The 15,298-nt window shown below is 42.4% G+C and overlaps 1 long non-coding RNA gene across 1 annotated transcript; it reads left to right on the top strand.

Moving 5' to 3' along the window:
* The first annotated feature begins 8,709 nt into the window (after positions 1-8,709).
* On the top strand, positions 8,710-11,102 carry LOC148791997 (uncharacterized). The gene is made up of 3 exons (XR_016085979.1): positions 8,710-9,927; positions 10,121-10,556; positions 10,779-11,102. It is a non-coding gene; the product is annotated as an uncharacterized LOC148791997 (long non-coding RNA).
* The last annotated feature ends 4,196 nt before the right edge of the window (positions 11,103-15,298 follow it).

Raw genomic sequence — 15,298 nt, 5'->3', positions numbered from 1 at the left:
TAAAAACAAAACCATTTTCTTCCCTCCCGATGGTGGGTAAGCAATCCTACCATGTGGGGTTAAATGGGTTAATAAATAATATCATAATTAGATAATAAAATAAATTAAATATATAATATAAATAAAAATAAAAAGAATTGGGCATATCTCTAATATTGTATATTCATTATACTAAACAAAAAAGGTATTGATGGAGGAAGATTTGACCCGACCCCTTGGCCATGCGACACGTGGAAGCAATGACCTGGCAGAAACGCCAGCTCGGCACGACAGCAGGCCCACAACCCGAGCTCCGAACTAAAGAGCCGAGCTCCCTCGAAGGAACCTGCAACCCGAGCTCCGAACTAAAGAGTCTCGAGCTCTCCCTTCGAGGTCCTGAGCCTTACAAGCACCAAAGGCAAAAACCCGAACTGCCCGCCCAGGGACAGTTCGGGCCATACTTCTATCTGAACTCAAAACTTCACCTCGCGCACCACTTCGGCTCCAAGTCGCCTGACTGGACAGACCGTACCTAACGCCTAGGAGACCGTACCCGTAGGTGGCAAACCTGACTGCTTAGGGGATTGACACATGACAACCGCCATCCAACGGCCACTTGCCACCGCCATCCCAGACGGACAGAGGCGGCCCTGGCAACTGACAGTGGAGGTTATGACACCCGAACTGACAACTAGCAGTGGAGGTTATGACACCCGAACTGGCAACTGGCAGAGGAAGTGACCCGATCTGGCAGAGGTAATGATGCCCGAACTGGCAGAGGCATGGAAGTGAGTGTACAGGGTAATTATAAAAGGCCCCCATCCCACAAAGAAGAGGGTATGTGATTATTGCGTTTTTTGGTCTTAGAATTCCCCATTTCCCTTGCCTTCTGAAGAACACTAACTTGAGCTTAAGAGTGTTCCAACCGGGTTCCTCCCTGGAAGCCTCCATTTCCTTCCTTGTTTCAAGCACCTCCGATCTCGTCAGAAATGAGGTAACCGACAGCTAGGACAGACCAGTGTAGTTCTCCGTGAACTGGGATGAAGAGCCCTGGATCCTTCACGTACATGGCTCCTCAAACCAGCAAGGTAGCGGAGCCGGTGTAGTTCTCCGCGGTCCGAGTGGCACGAAACTGGAGTACGCACTATGCTTTGAGTTCGCGGCATCCAACAATGAGGCAGAATACGAGGCGTTGATAGTCGGGCTAGCCCTGACGCAAGAAGTAAAGGAAAAAAATATAGTTATCTGCAGCAACTCCCAGCTCGTGGTCAACCAAGTTACAGGGGAATACGAAGCCCGCAAGCCATCTATGATCGCCTACTTGGAAAAGGTAAAAGAGGCACTACTTAGCTTCCAATCACACTTCATCAAGCAAATCCCAAGGTCAGAGAACACTGAGGTCGACGCCCTGTCCCGGCTAGCCAGCACCAGTGACAACACTATGAGAACTATGTACATAGAAGAGTTACCTCGGCGCAGCATTCTCCGGGGGCAGAGGAGGTCGCTCCTGTCGCCCAAGCAGAACCGAGCTGGATTGATCCACTCGCGAGCTTCCTGCTACATGGAACCCTCCCCGAAGAATGCAACGCCACCAGGAGGGTAGAGCGTCAGGCAACCAAGTACGTCATGATAGACGGATGACTGTATCGAACATCCTACACGCTCCCCTACCTGCGCTGCTTGCGACCTCCCGAAGCTGAGCTCGTACTCCACGACATTCATGAAGGCCTATGTGGCGGACACTTGGGGGGAAGGGCCGTCGCTCAGAAGGCACTATGACAGGGGTACTATTGGCCAAAAATGAAAGCAGACGCCATCGGGCTAATAAGGAAATGCGAGAAGTGTCAAAAGCACGCCAGTATCCACCATCAGCCCGCCGCCGACCTCAAGTACCTCACCAGCCCATTGCCCTTCGCACAATGGGGTATCGACCTGCTCGGACCATTCCCGCCAGCAACAGGAGGAAGGAAGTTCCTAGTAGTGGCGGTAGACTACTTCACCAAGTGGGTTGAAGCTGAAACTCTCGTAACCATCACAACTCGAAATGTCCAGAACTTCTTCTAGAAGAACATAGTGTGCCGCATCGGGCTACCTCGGGTGCTGATCTCCGACAACGGCAAGCAGTTTGAAGACATCAAATTCCAAGAGTGGTGCCAAGGCATGGGGATCCGACAAAACTTCACATCGGTTGCGCACCCACAAGCAAATGGTCAGGCAGAAGTCACAAACAGAGCTATCCCTCCGCGAACTAAAAGCCAGGCTAGACCAAGTTAAAGGACTATAGGCGGACGAGCTACCCAGTGTCCTATGGGCCTACCGAACTACAGAGAAGACCGCCACTGGAGAAACTCCCTTCAACCTCACCTACGGCACGGAGGCAGTCATCCCAGCCGAAATCGAGATCCCCTCACTTCGGTTGGAAGCATACAGCGACAATACTAATAACGACGAGCTACGTACAAACCTCGACCTACTTGACGAGGCAAGGGACCTCGCATACATCAGAACCGCAACGTACCATCAAAGGGTAGTTCGGTACTACAACGCCAGAGTTAAGAAATGAGACTTTCGCGTCGGCGACCTGGTCCTCCACAAAATCATGGTACCTGAGCCCGGGGTTGGCAAACTCGGGCCGAACTGGGATGGACCCTACCAAGTGAAGAGAGTACTCGGGGGAGTGTACGAACTCGAGACCCTGAAAGGTAAGCAGATACCCCGGGCATGGAACATCGTCAACTTAAGACGGTTTTACTTATCAAACTAAGTAGGCCATGAGCCGTTGTTGAGCTAGCAAAAACCTCGGCACCCTAAGGCCCAGAATGCCGAGCTAACAAGGACCTCAGCACCAAAAGGGGCAGTACTGAGCTAAAGATGACCTCAGCACCTCATCGATGAAAGCAATCTGCACAAGTATGGATCCCGAGGCGGAGAACAAATCGGGCACAGCCTTACTATGTTAACTCGCCTCGGGGCACAAGTCTAGCAGCTCAGGTATAGTCACTTCGTCAAATGGAGAATATTTGCACAACACATTTGAACAGAAAAAATACTTCATTGCTAAATGTTTGCTTTATAGTGTAAAACAACAAAAAAACACAAACGAGCTCACAAGCCCAGAGGTCAATCTTCCTCGCCTTCAGAAGGGACTTCGACAACACCCGAAGGACCCGCTTCGTCTTCGGAATCCACACCGTCATCAGCTGTGGCAGCCATCTCCTCAGTGATGCGCGAGGTGGTTATGGCGTTGATATTGAGGTCGGGGTGCGTGTTCCTTATCATCCATCGGCTTAACTTGAAACCCTGTCTGTACGAGCCCATCATCATGTCGTCAAAGTGTGGTGAGGCGATATAATCATTAACGGCTTTCGCCTTCGCCTTCTCAGCGACCTGAGAAAAGATCTGCGTCTTCTCCCTAATGTCTTCCTGAAGGTACTTGACCTGGTGCTCTAGGTCCAACTTCAAATCGACCATATGTCTCACCACCATTCCTAAGGCCTCTTTGTCCCTCTGAGACCTCGATAGCTCAGCCCACGCAGCACGAGAAGCCGCCTCGGCAGCTTCTGCGTTTCTCCGCCTGGATTGCTAAGGCGTGGATAGAGGAGTTCACTTGCCAGAACGAGGACAAATCAGCTCGGCAAAAAAAAAAAACACCCACTCCGACTTACCACCATGGCGTGAGTTGCAGCTCGAGCACCTATCTGATTGGTAGGAAGATCGGCCCACTGTGCGACCTCCTTAGGACAAGTGGCGGCCTTACTTTTTCGAAGAGCGTAGCCTGATGTCAGCACGCTCCCAATCCCACTGTGGCTCCCTGAGCCCGAAGGTGCAGGTATAGGCAGAGTCAGCATAGGGAGCCCCTGCCGCCTCCTGAACTGAAGGGGGCACCTCGGGTTCCCCAGGAGGCTCCGTCCTCGATACCTCAGGCCCCGCCACCCGGGAAGGATCGGCGCGAACTCGCTTAGCGGCTCGTTTCTTCCGCTTCATGCTAGCAAACAAGTTCACACCTCGAGTCTTGTCTGCCTCCATAACACCTGCAAAAAGGAGCTCGACGTCAGAAGACGGGAATAAAAGCAGAAACAAGTATCTTTATCTGAGTAAGAAACCTACCCGAACTCAGATCGGCCTGAATGAGTTTATCCTCCATCATATAGGCTTCACATTTTAGCCCAAGTCGGGCCCATTCCCGGAGGCCCTTCACTGTGTCTTCATCTAAAACAACACCGGGATCAGGAGCGGCTAAACCCCACTCAGTAGGAAACGGCCATCCCGTAGCACTTTGAACCACGAAGTAGTCCCGCTTCCACGCCGGGACCTTGTTTGGGAGATCGTGTAAGAGCTTGAAGCTCGGGCTAGGTGACGAGTAGTACGCCCTCCTACACCCAGGCAGGGGACCCGCTTGTTTCTTAAGCATGAGAATAACGGAAAAAATCTCTAAGTCCAAAGGAAGGCAGTGCTCACAGCAAAGGGAGATAGTCCCAACAAGGTTGCGGATAGAGTTCGGGTGAAGCTGACCTATAGTGACGCCGAAATGATTCATAACATCGACGATTAGGGGATGGAAGGGAAGGCGCAGCCCGGCAACAGGCTGCTCCCGGAATATTACGATCTCATCCGGACCGTGCTCCCAAGGAAAGTCGCCCGAGGGTAAAAAGTAAGTATACTCGCCGAGCAGGTTGTACTGGACGATGAGGAACCAAAGACTTTCGAACGTCATAGTAGAAGGTCCGAACTTATCTGGCACCCGACCTCAACGAGAGGTGGATGCCAAACTACCCGAGGTGACTCGGCCTACGGGCTCAAACTCGGGCTCTTCCTCGAGCTCTACCTCGGGCCCCGCCTCGGACTCACTAAGGCTGTCGGGGGCAGCAGCTCGGTTCGTAGAACCAGTGTTTGACCCCCCAGAGGGCTATTCATGCTACTAAAACTAGACATCGAAAACAAAGAAGGCTGAGGACTCACCAGGAAAAGCTACCGAGCTACGGACAAGTGACGTGAGCTGGCCGACTTGGACGTGAGCTCAAGGAACAAACGCTAAAGGATAACAGAGGAAAGTGACTGGGGGTCCCCCAACTATTTAAAGCCACTGTACCTGCGCATCAACGGCCAAGATCGAAACCATCCAACGGCTCCCCGCAAAGTCTGCTGCGTACTCCCCAACGAAAAGATCTATCTGAACTCAAAACTTCACCTTGCGCACCACTTCGGCTCCAAGTCGCCTGACTAGACAAATCCTACCTAACGCGTAGGAGACCGTACCCGGAGGCGGCGCACCTAACTGCTTAGGGGACTGACACATGACAACCGCCATCCAACGACCACCTGCCACCGCCATCCTAGACGGACAGAGGCGGCCCTAGCAACTGACAGTGGAGGTTATGACACCCGAACTGACAACTGGCAGTGGAGGTTATGACACCCGAACTGGCAACTGGCAGAGGAAGTGACCCGATCTGGCAGAGGGAGTGATCCGATCTGGCAGAGGTAATGATGCCCGAACTAGCAGAGGCATGGAAGTGAGTGTATAGAGTAATTATAAAAGACCCCCATCCCACAAATAAGAGGGTATGTGATTCTTGCGTTTTATGGTCTTAGAATTCCTCATTTCCCTTGCCTTCTGAAGAACACTAACTTGAGCTTCAGAGTGTTCCAACCGGGTTCCTCCCCGGAAGCCTCCATTTCCTTCCTTGTTCCAGGCACCTCCGATCTCGTCAGAAGCGAGGTAACCGACAGCTAGGACAGACCGGATTGTGCATCATCAGGTATGAAATGTAAAAGTATTCTTATTAATGTTGAAAATGGAATGTCAAATTTAAAATCATCCTAAAAAGGAGATGATGCCATACTCAAATAATAATTTTTTTTTAAAAATAAAAAAATACAAAGAATCATAAAAATAAATAAAATTGAGAAACATTTGGGCACGTATCTAATGTTATATATTTATAAAAAATAAAATATCGGGTACATATTTAATATTTTGCATTCATTATATTGAACAAAAATAAGTATTATACATAATAAATAATTTTATCAATGATGGAAATGTAATACAAAATTTGATGTCAACATAAAAATCAAACTATTTTTCTTTTCAAGTGGTGGGTTAGTGGTTTGGGCAAAATGTATTAATCAATGATATGATAGCTAAATAGTAAATTTTTAAAAAATAAAAAAGTACAAGTAATCAAAAGAATATATAAAAAGTTATATATTAATTATGTCAAACAAAACTTGAGTATGATAAATATAAATTATTTATATAATGTAGATGAAATATGTAACTTAAAACTAATTCGAAAATAAAGCTATTTTCTTATTTAGATGGTGGGTCAATGGTCCAACTTTTCAAAGAAACTCATTATGTCATAATTGAATAATAAATATTAAAAAAAAAAGATAGAACACACAAAATGAAAATTGCATAATTTTGTCAAAACCATTTGGAAACATTTATAATGTTCTATATTCATCATATTAAATAAACATAATTGTTAAAATACTTTTTTTTGTATCATGATAAAAATGGAATACAAAAAGTTAATAACAACAACAACAACAACAACAACAACAACAATAATAATAATAATAATAATAATGTGTTATTATAATTTAAAATTTCCATGTGCAATGTGCATGCACATTTACAACAAGCATTTACATTTAGTTTTAATTATATTGTTACTTTTATTAATTTTTAATTTTTTATCTTAACTATAATGCATATAAAATTAAAGTAATTAATATGAAGAAAAAATCTCAATTACTAATTATCTTAAAATATCCCTAAGTTTTTAGACAATTTCATCATCATTAAATATTGACGAAAGCAAAATATCAAATTTATCCTCCATTATTTTTCAATTTAAAAAAAAAATTAACTGATGACCAACTCATTTTCCAGGCAGAGGAGATGTGAAAGTTCTTAATAGATCAAGGGAAGCATTTTTTTCTCAATCTTCCTTTGGTTCTTATTGGGGTTTTATACGACGATTCTTCAAGGGTGGAACTGATGAAACAATGATGTCTCGAATCCCGGTTGCTACGAAGAATGGAAGCTTGAAGAAGATGATGACCAGTATTAAGACCATGGAGAGACTATGGATGGTAGGGATGGGTCCAAAGGGAAATGGGTATTGGTGGTAGGCGTAAGAGAACCAATCGAGGTGGATGAAGACTAATAGGGTGATGTAAGCAACTGAGGTGAATAAAAAAGACCCCGTGGAGTCCCAAGAATGGACGAGAGAGAGAGATGGTGGGAGAGTGAGCGAGAGAGGTTGTTACCAAATTTGCAATGGCGGCGATGACAATATTTTAAAAAATCACTCGGAATCGAAACCATTGTGGCCACCGATTTCTGGATCGATGGTTCAGCCGTCAAATATGAATAGATGGTCCATTTTGACAAAATAAATTAAAAAACAATTAAAATAAATAAAATTTAAAAATGGCCTAAAACTATTGAAAGGGTCAACAGTTTATTAACCGATTCAATGATTTTTTTGCCAGGGACTGGATTTGGTGTAAAATAGAACCGATTGCTTGGATGGTTCCTAGGCCGAATGGTCCAACCGTCTAAGTCAATTGCAGTTCAAAAACCATGGGTGATGAAACAGGGGAAGTGAGTGAGAGAGAGAGAGCAGAAAAGAGAGAACAAGAGATATGGAGACTAGAGGTGGCAAAGAGATAAGGGAGAAAATGTCACTTGCAGCAACAGGGATGGTGATGGTGATGAACTAGGGGCAGAGATGACGAAGAGGGATGGAAGAATCGTAGATTGAAGGAGCTCTAATTGAATTGCTACTGTTGGTTTGTTTCTATCTTGGATCAGTTTCCGACTGGGCTAACTCTCTCACTGCTCCTCACTACTCACTCTCTCACATCTCTCTCTCTCTCTCTCTCTCTTTGGAATGAGAAACCTTCCAATCTTATTTGAGCCTATGTTCTCAACAATCGCCGAGATCTGAGACACCCGGTGGTTTTGATCATAAAAGTGACTGATATTTCAATAACAACAACACCGAAATCTTTCGGCACCACAGTGGAGACCGTAACAGTGACTGAAATGTAGAGACAAAAGCAACAACGAAGATATACCCAAGACGCTGGTGTGAAAGATCACAATGATGGGCATGAGGTTGAGGGTCATCCTTCTCATGAGCGGTGATTCTTACCCAACTTATAGAAAAGGGACTGAGGGTAATACTGGGTTTTAAAATAATTTTATATGTCACTTGGTGTCACATGTGTATGGATTTTAAAAAATATTAACGAATGGTAATAGTATGGGTATATAGCTAATCAATTGCCAGAAAACTTAAGAATACTTTAAGACAATATATAAACAATAGTCAATAAGAATAGAACTAGTCAATTAATTAAATTATAAAGATTCTTTAAAATTTTTCCAATTAAAATATTATTAGATTCAAGCTCGAGTTCAATTCTTTTATTTGTTTGAATGTGATTCGATTAAATATTTGGTGAGTCATAGTTTAACTCGAAAGTTTGAAGATGAATATATTTTTATATTTTATAAATATATGATATATTTTTATAACACATGTATATCCTATAAACATTTAAGCTATGCTCACAAGTTTTCTAGCCGAACTTGTTTAGTAGTCAAGCTTGGATTCAAATAACTAATCTAGCTTACATTGAGATCCATATATATATATATATATATATAATATGATTGGGATGGTCTCTCCGTGCAGCAAATGGAAGCGAGTAGATTCCCACGTAAGAGCAACCCATCGTCACACTAATCTAAACGTGCAAATACCTTCACTTTTTCTCTCTTCTTTCTCTGCCCCCTCTTTCTTTGTTCTGGTGTTCAAGCTTGCCAAGCAAGCCATCTCCGCTCTCTGGTTCCTGCTTTCAACTCCCCCTCCCTCTTATCTCTTCCCCATGAATCCCTCTCTCTTTCTCTCATGTCCTCCCTTCGACTCCCCTCTCTTATCTCTTCCCCATGACTACTACAGGGTGCAAATACCTTCACTTTTTCTCTCTTTTATCTTTCTCTGCCCCCTCTTTCTTTGTTCTGGTGTTCAAGCTTGCCAAGCAAGCCATCTCCTCTCTCTGGTTCCTGCTTTCAACTCCCCCTCCCTCTATCTCTTCCCCATGAATCCCTCTCTCTCTCTCTCTGTCATGTCCTCCCTTCGACTCCCCCTCTCTTATCTCTTCCCCATGATTACTACAGGCGGACTAGCACTGGCATCCTGATGTTTGACAGCCAATGGCCCTCTACATGCTCCCAACCATTCCGCACCCTCAGAGGTTACTGCCCGGCACTTCTTAACCTTCACCTTCACCAGCCCCTCCCATCCTTTTTCGTTCACCTCTTCCGAGGATAAGCTTGCCGAGAAAGCCATCATCCTACGCTCTCAATTTCTCTCCACTTCTCTGGCCCCTCTCTCAACTCCCTTTGTATTTCTCCCTTCTCTAATGCATTCTCTCTCTCTCTCTCTCAAGGCTTCTTCCATCAACTCCCCCTCTCTATTTCTTCCCCATGAAACCCTCTCTCTCTTCCCCATGACTACCACCTCTCAGTGATCGCGAAGTTGTGCATCATGATGGGTCGCAGTCGGTGGTTACAGAGATGGGAACCTCTCCTTCAAAGGACGATATGGCAAGTGGAGTGGCGGAAGCCGAGAGAAATAAGTTGGTGTTTTTCGAGGGTGGGGCTTATAATTTCGATCTGGAAGATCTGCTGAGAGTTTCTATGGTGGTTTTGGGGAAAGAAAGTGTCGGTACTTCATATAAAGCGGTTCTAAAGGAAGGGACGACCGTGGTAGTGAAGAGACTCGAGGATGCAGTGGTTCAAAAGAATGAATTCGAGATGCAGATGGAGTTGTGGTTCCTCTAAGGGCTTTTTACTAAACGAAGGACGAGAAGCTACTTGTCTACGATTACATGCCGCCGGAAGTTTATTTGCTCTTCTGCATGGTACGATTTTTTTCTTTTTTTTTTTTTAAGCCGGATTCCTTCTCTTTCTCTCGCTTATCTCTGGTGAACGGTATGGAAGCTCGAGCTGTTACAGCAAAGGAAATTCCTCGTTTCATTTTTAATTTGTATTAAAATGAAAAAAAGTGGCATTTCGAACATGTATTGATGTATAGCTTCGGTGTATTGTTACTAGAGTTGTTGACAGGGAAGGCCCCGAATCAGGTATCGTTTAGGGAAGAAGGGATTGATTGAGGTGTTCGATGTGGAGCTGACGAAATATCAGAACATAGAGGAAGAGATGGTGCAATTGCGATAGCCATGGTTGTGTCTCGACTGTGCTTGATCAACGGCATGATTTTTAGGTTGTAGTGTGGATGATAGAGGATATTAATGGGACGGAGATGGATGATGGTTTACGTCAGTCGTCTGATGACCGTCAAAGACTCGAATGGATTAGACGGCCAGACTCCTTCCACGGAGTCACGGACTCCTCCAGCTGTAGCCACACCTTAGTGGATGATTGCTTTTATTATTCAGTGGTTATTACTCACAACACGTAATTTAGGGGTGGGGGAGGTGTGATGGTTGAAGAAGAACAGACTACAGAGGAACTGGGTAAATAGCCAACTGTAAGTTGAACGACCCAACATGATTTCTTTCTTTCTTTTTTGTTTGTTTAATTAATTGTTTTATGATTTTCATAGAATTGGAATGAATTATATTCATGGTTGGAAGTCGACCAATTTGACAGATAAAAAATTCTTCTTCATGGAATGGGGCTTTAAAATAAAAAATCTTTGTTATTTGTTAAATGTGCAGAATGTAATCGAAATTTAAAATTAATATGACAGTTGTTAGTGATTGGTGGGGAATTGCAAATGGAAAGTATTTCATTTCTCACAGTGCATGAGCCTCAAGGCTCGAGACGTCAGACAGCTGATGGTGTCCTTTCAATGAGCCTCCGTTACTTTTTTATTCGATTGCAACATCAAACGAATGAGTGCTGACAGTGTCATTTGACTCATTTCAATGAGCCTCCTCCATTTCTTTTTAATTGATTGCATCCGTAAACAATGAAATGTTTTTTATTTGTTATAAGTACTTAGACAATAAATGTTGATGTCTTTATATTTGATGGCATGTATAATGAGCCTCCGCTTTTTCTAGACATTGAAATTTTCGTATTGGCTGATTGTTAGTCTGTTTTTCATATAAAGTTTTTTTTTTTTTTTCTTCATAAAACCGACTTGGAGATGAACTGTTTTTGTCTCCGGGTTACGTTGCACTGATGTGAATGATGTGTTTTTATGGATTTTAACATAGAACACATCTGATTCAATTAAAATCTTAATGTAATTATATATATATATATATAATAGTATTTATAGATCTTAACATATAAAATATCTATAATTATATTTAAAATAATAAACAAATATTTTTATATATTATATTATATACTAAAATATATACAAAATAATTTTTAATATATTATATATTTGATTACACCCCTTTCAAATATTTAATTAATTTATTTCAAAAACATATTCCTGCAATTATGTCAAAACTGTCAAATCACTCCTTGTATTGGTTACATATTGTTATGACACCCTTACCACTGTCATTAATTTATTTCAACTCTCCAATCCAAAACAGAAAATAAGAATTGTTTTTCTACAATCATTAACCCCTGCAACGCAGGGGTCACCCCGCTAGTTCAATTTGAAGCTGATTAGAATCGAGCTCAAGTCATGTTTAGTCGCGTTCAAGCCCAAACCATTAAATTAGTGACCAATTCAATTGCACCCGCAGGTCAAGGTGTTGGAATGTCTTTTTATTAGTCCCAATGGTGAAGGTCATTTTGTAAGAGACCTTTTTCGCGAAATAAATGCTTATTCCAAGTGTTTATCTAATAAGTACTTATTAATATTGGGAGGAATTCAAACAATGCTCCCAACACTGTTTCCACGTGCCATTACAATTGCACGTTGAAATATCATGACAAGGGAGATATTCCAATGTGTGGTTATGGTAGCTTATTGTGACAATGTTTGGAGTATTTTGTTTGTAGCTGATCCCTACCCATCTTGGGAGGTGATTTTTTTGGAATTATTTATGCTTAAAACAAACGCTTTATTCGTATTGAGTGTTTGGCGAATTGTTTATCCCCTAAATGCATATTCAATGAAAATAACAAATTTCACCTTTACTTAACATAGGCATATATTAGATATAGAAAGAAAAAAAGAGAAAAATGTTGTTATAAATGAACATGGGTAACAGTTTTCTCCCTTGGTCGCTAGTATTACAAGGAAACAAGTGAATGGAAGAAGAACGATGGAGAAACAATAGGCTTTCCTATAGTGTTTTGAACCTTTGATATCGAATACCTTATGTAAAAATAGGTCAAAAGATGGGGATAAGATTGGAAGAAAAAAGGAAAAAAAGTGTTTATCCAATAAACACTTAGGCTGCATTTGGCATTCCTTATTTTCAAGACTTATCTCTTTTTTGTTGTTAAAATGTCATTGTAAAGACTAAGTTTTTAACTACAAAAAGGAGATAAGCCCTTAAAATAAGGAATGCCAAATGCAGCCTTAATAAAACTAAAAAATTGAGCACATTTTTTAAACAGTAATTTCAAATAAGTACTTATTTGGGGTTTATTAATCAAATGCAAATAAACTTATTTTGGGATTTTCTATGATCCCAATACTTAAAAAATAAGTACTCCCAAATAAGGGCTAAGACACATCTATTAAAAAATAGTTTGAGTAGAGATGATAACTGTGATTTGGCCAAGCTCGGATCCACGCCAAACCCACATATAGTACAAGATGGGCCATTGTGACTTGGGAATATCTCCTGTATTTGTATGTTGTCATTCATGGGAGATATTTTCAATTCACGGCTGCGACATGCTGTAAAGTTGGACACCAAAGAAAATAGTAAAAATAAAACAAATACAAAATATCAGTCACATATGTGTCTCACAGAGGGCGCCCACAAACGCCCCACAGCATATCCCAATCGTGTATTGGAAACATCTCCCATCCACAAATATTCCCAATGCAGGTTGAGATGTACATGTGGGGCGCAGATTTGATCTCTTATCTTCCTTAGAGGGTTTCATACATGATAATAGGCCTGTAGGTGTAAAGCAAACATGGACTGTTGTAATTGGACCCACATCGTGTTTGATAACAGCTGAAGTGGCTGAACAACCTGAACTGAAAAGCTCATCGCTTTGTTTTCTTAGTGAATAAGATGCTAAACCAATGGTAACCATGATAGTGGACTCAGAGGACCCTGCTGTGTGTATCTGCCTTGGTTATGTTATTTGGGTTTCTTATTTCATGGAGATGTCATCTACATTTGGAGATAAATTTGACATTTAGTGATGTTCATGGATAATCTAAGAGAACTTGAATAACTGAAAGTGGTATTGGTGTGCCAAAGAAAAGGAGAGAGAGAACAGGTTGGGATTGCAGCGGTGTTGGAGGACATAGTGGAGGTGCCGATGGGTGGTGACAGTGTTAGTTGAAGAACAAAGAAGGGGGGGAGTCCAGATGTCTGTTGACAGTCTCAACTCCATTAAGTTTATTGGGCTTCAAAAAGGAACGACATGGCATAACTTCAAAGAAATTTGGCGTTGGTCAGGGCACAATTCATTCGAACAGCTTTTACAGTCAAGCATTGAAAATATCTCCTTGCTTATATGTTTTATTTTATGGAGAGAAATTTCCAATGCAAAATTGCAAAATGCGGATGGAACGGTGTGGGCACGGGCTTGTCCTGATGGTTAAAGGGGCTGAAACTAAAAGCCTGAAACTAAAGTTGAGTACATTTACGTTAAATTAACCTTGTATAATTTGTTGCATGCAACCCTCAATGAAACGTGACCCGGTGACCATATTAGTCTATTGTTTTAAATCAAACACTGATATTTTGTTTTTTCTTTCAAACACCGACATATTTAGTGAAAAATGTGATTGCAACAACTTCAGCTGTCAACAAACAGCCTCCGGGCATAATTCTCATCAGGATCAGATGCTTGTACTACTATGCGGCTAAATAACCAAACATCATTAAACATGCCATTGTAATGGTGTGAGCAGAAGATCCGGGCTTGACACATAATAATGAATCACCACTGTACTTTGGTCGAGGAGGTTCAAGTATAATGCATTGGCAAGGTGCCAATCATGGGTTGGGGGATGGGCTACCCAGTAGCCCTTCAAAAGATATAAAAAAAAGTATAATGCACTTCTTAATACATTGTGTAGCCCAGCACCTGAGATTGGTGCCCCTACCCCCCTAACCATAGAAGGAGACTATACCTTAAAATGGTTAGGGAAGAAGGATAGTAGCCCTTTGTGCCTAATGCACCACCTGGATTAGGGGTGGCAATTGGGCGAGTTGGTTTGGGTTGAGTTTCAACCCAATCCATCTAACCCGTCAACCCATTAATGATCCAGTTATATAAAATTAAATGGGTTGGGTTCAACTCAGACCGTTTTAACCCAATCCAATCTGTCCAAACCTATTAATCTTATATTTATGGACTTGAAAAACAAACTCTCTCTCTTAACAAATAAGTTGGTTGTAGCTTGGTGGTTATTGTAGTTATTATTTACGCAAGTGGTGAATGTTCAAATCACATTGCATGCATATTATTTTTATACAAGCGGCGAAGCCATTTGAGTATATTCGGATTCCGGGTTTGATCGAACCACTTAAGTTCAAACCGGTCGGACCAACTTAAACCACTTAGGTTCAAGGGTGGTTGAACCATTTCGATCGGGATCAATTCGATCGGACCGGACCGGTTCAGTCAACGGTGGATTGACTTGAACCGAACCATATCAAGTTTGCGCACGGGCTCGGGACCGGACCGGCTGACCTAACCGGGTCAATGTAGCTAAATCGGGTCAGTCCTGATTCGGGTTGATCCATGTGGATATTAGTCGAATGGACAACCCAGATCGGGCAAAGCATGCAAAGGCCGAACCATCCCGCCCAAAACCATTTCAAATTCGGGTCAACCCGAATCGACTTGTATCGGGCCAGGACGGAGTGTGTGAATATTGGTTTGACCGGATGGCCCAAATCGGATAGAGTAGGCGGCGCCGAACCATCCTGCTCGGGGTCTATTTCGGATTCAGGTCGAGCCAAATCAATATATATTGGATCAGGTAAGCCTGCGTTGAACTAATCTAGACTTGGGTCAAATTGATTTGGATTTATGTTAGGTGAAATATATTGACTCAAGACAAAACTAAATTTAGTCAATTATTAATAGAAAATTAATACATTAATTATATTATTTAATTCAAATGAAAAAAAAGGCTAAAGAATTAACACTTATGTC

The sequence above is a fragment of the Nelumbo nucifera genome, chromosome 4 (genome assembly GCF_055504915.1).
Source record: "Nelumbo nucifera cultivar China Antique chromosome 4, China Antique-T2T, whole genome shotgun sequence".
In the NCBI taxonomy this organism is placed as follows: domain Eukaryota; kingdom Viridiplantae; phylum Streptophyta; class Magnoliopsida; order Proteales; family Nelumbonaceae; genus Nelumbo; species Nelumbo nucifera.
Note: the sequence above shows the minus strand (reverse complement) of the source record. Positions and strands in the feature narration are given on the sequence as shown.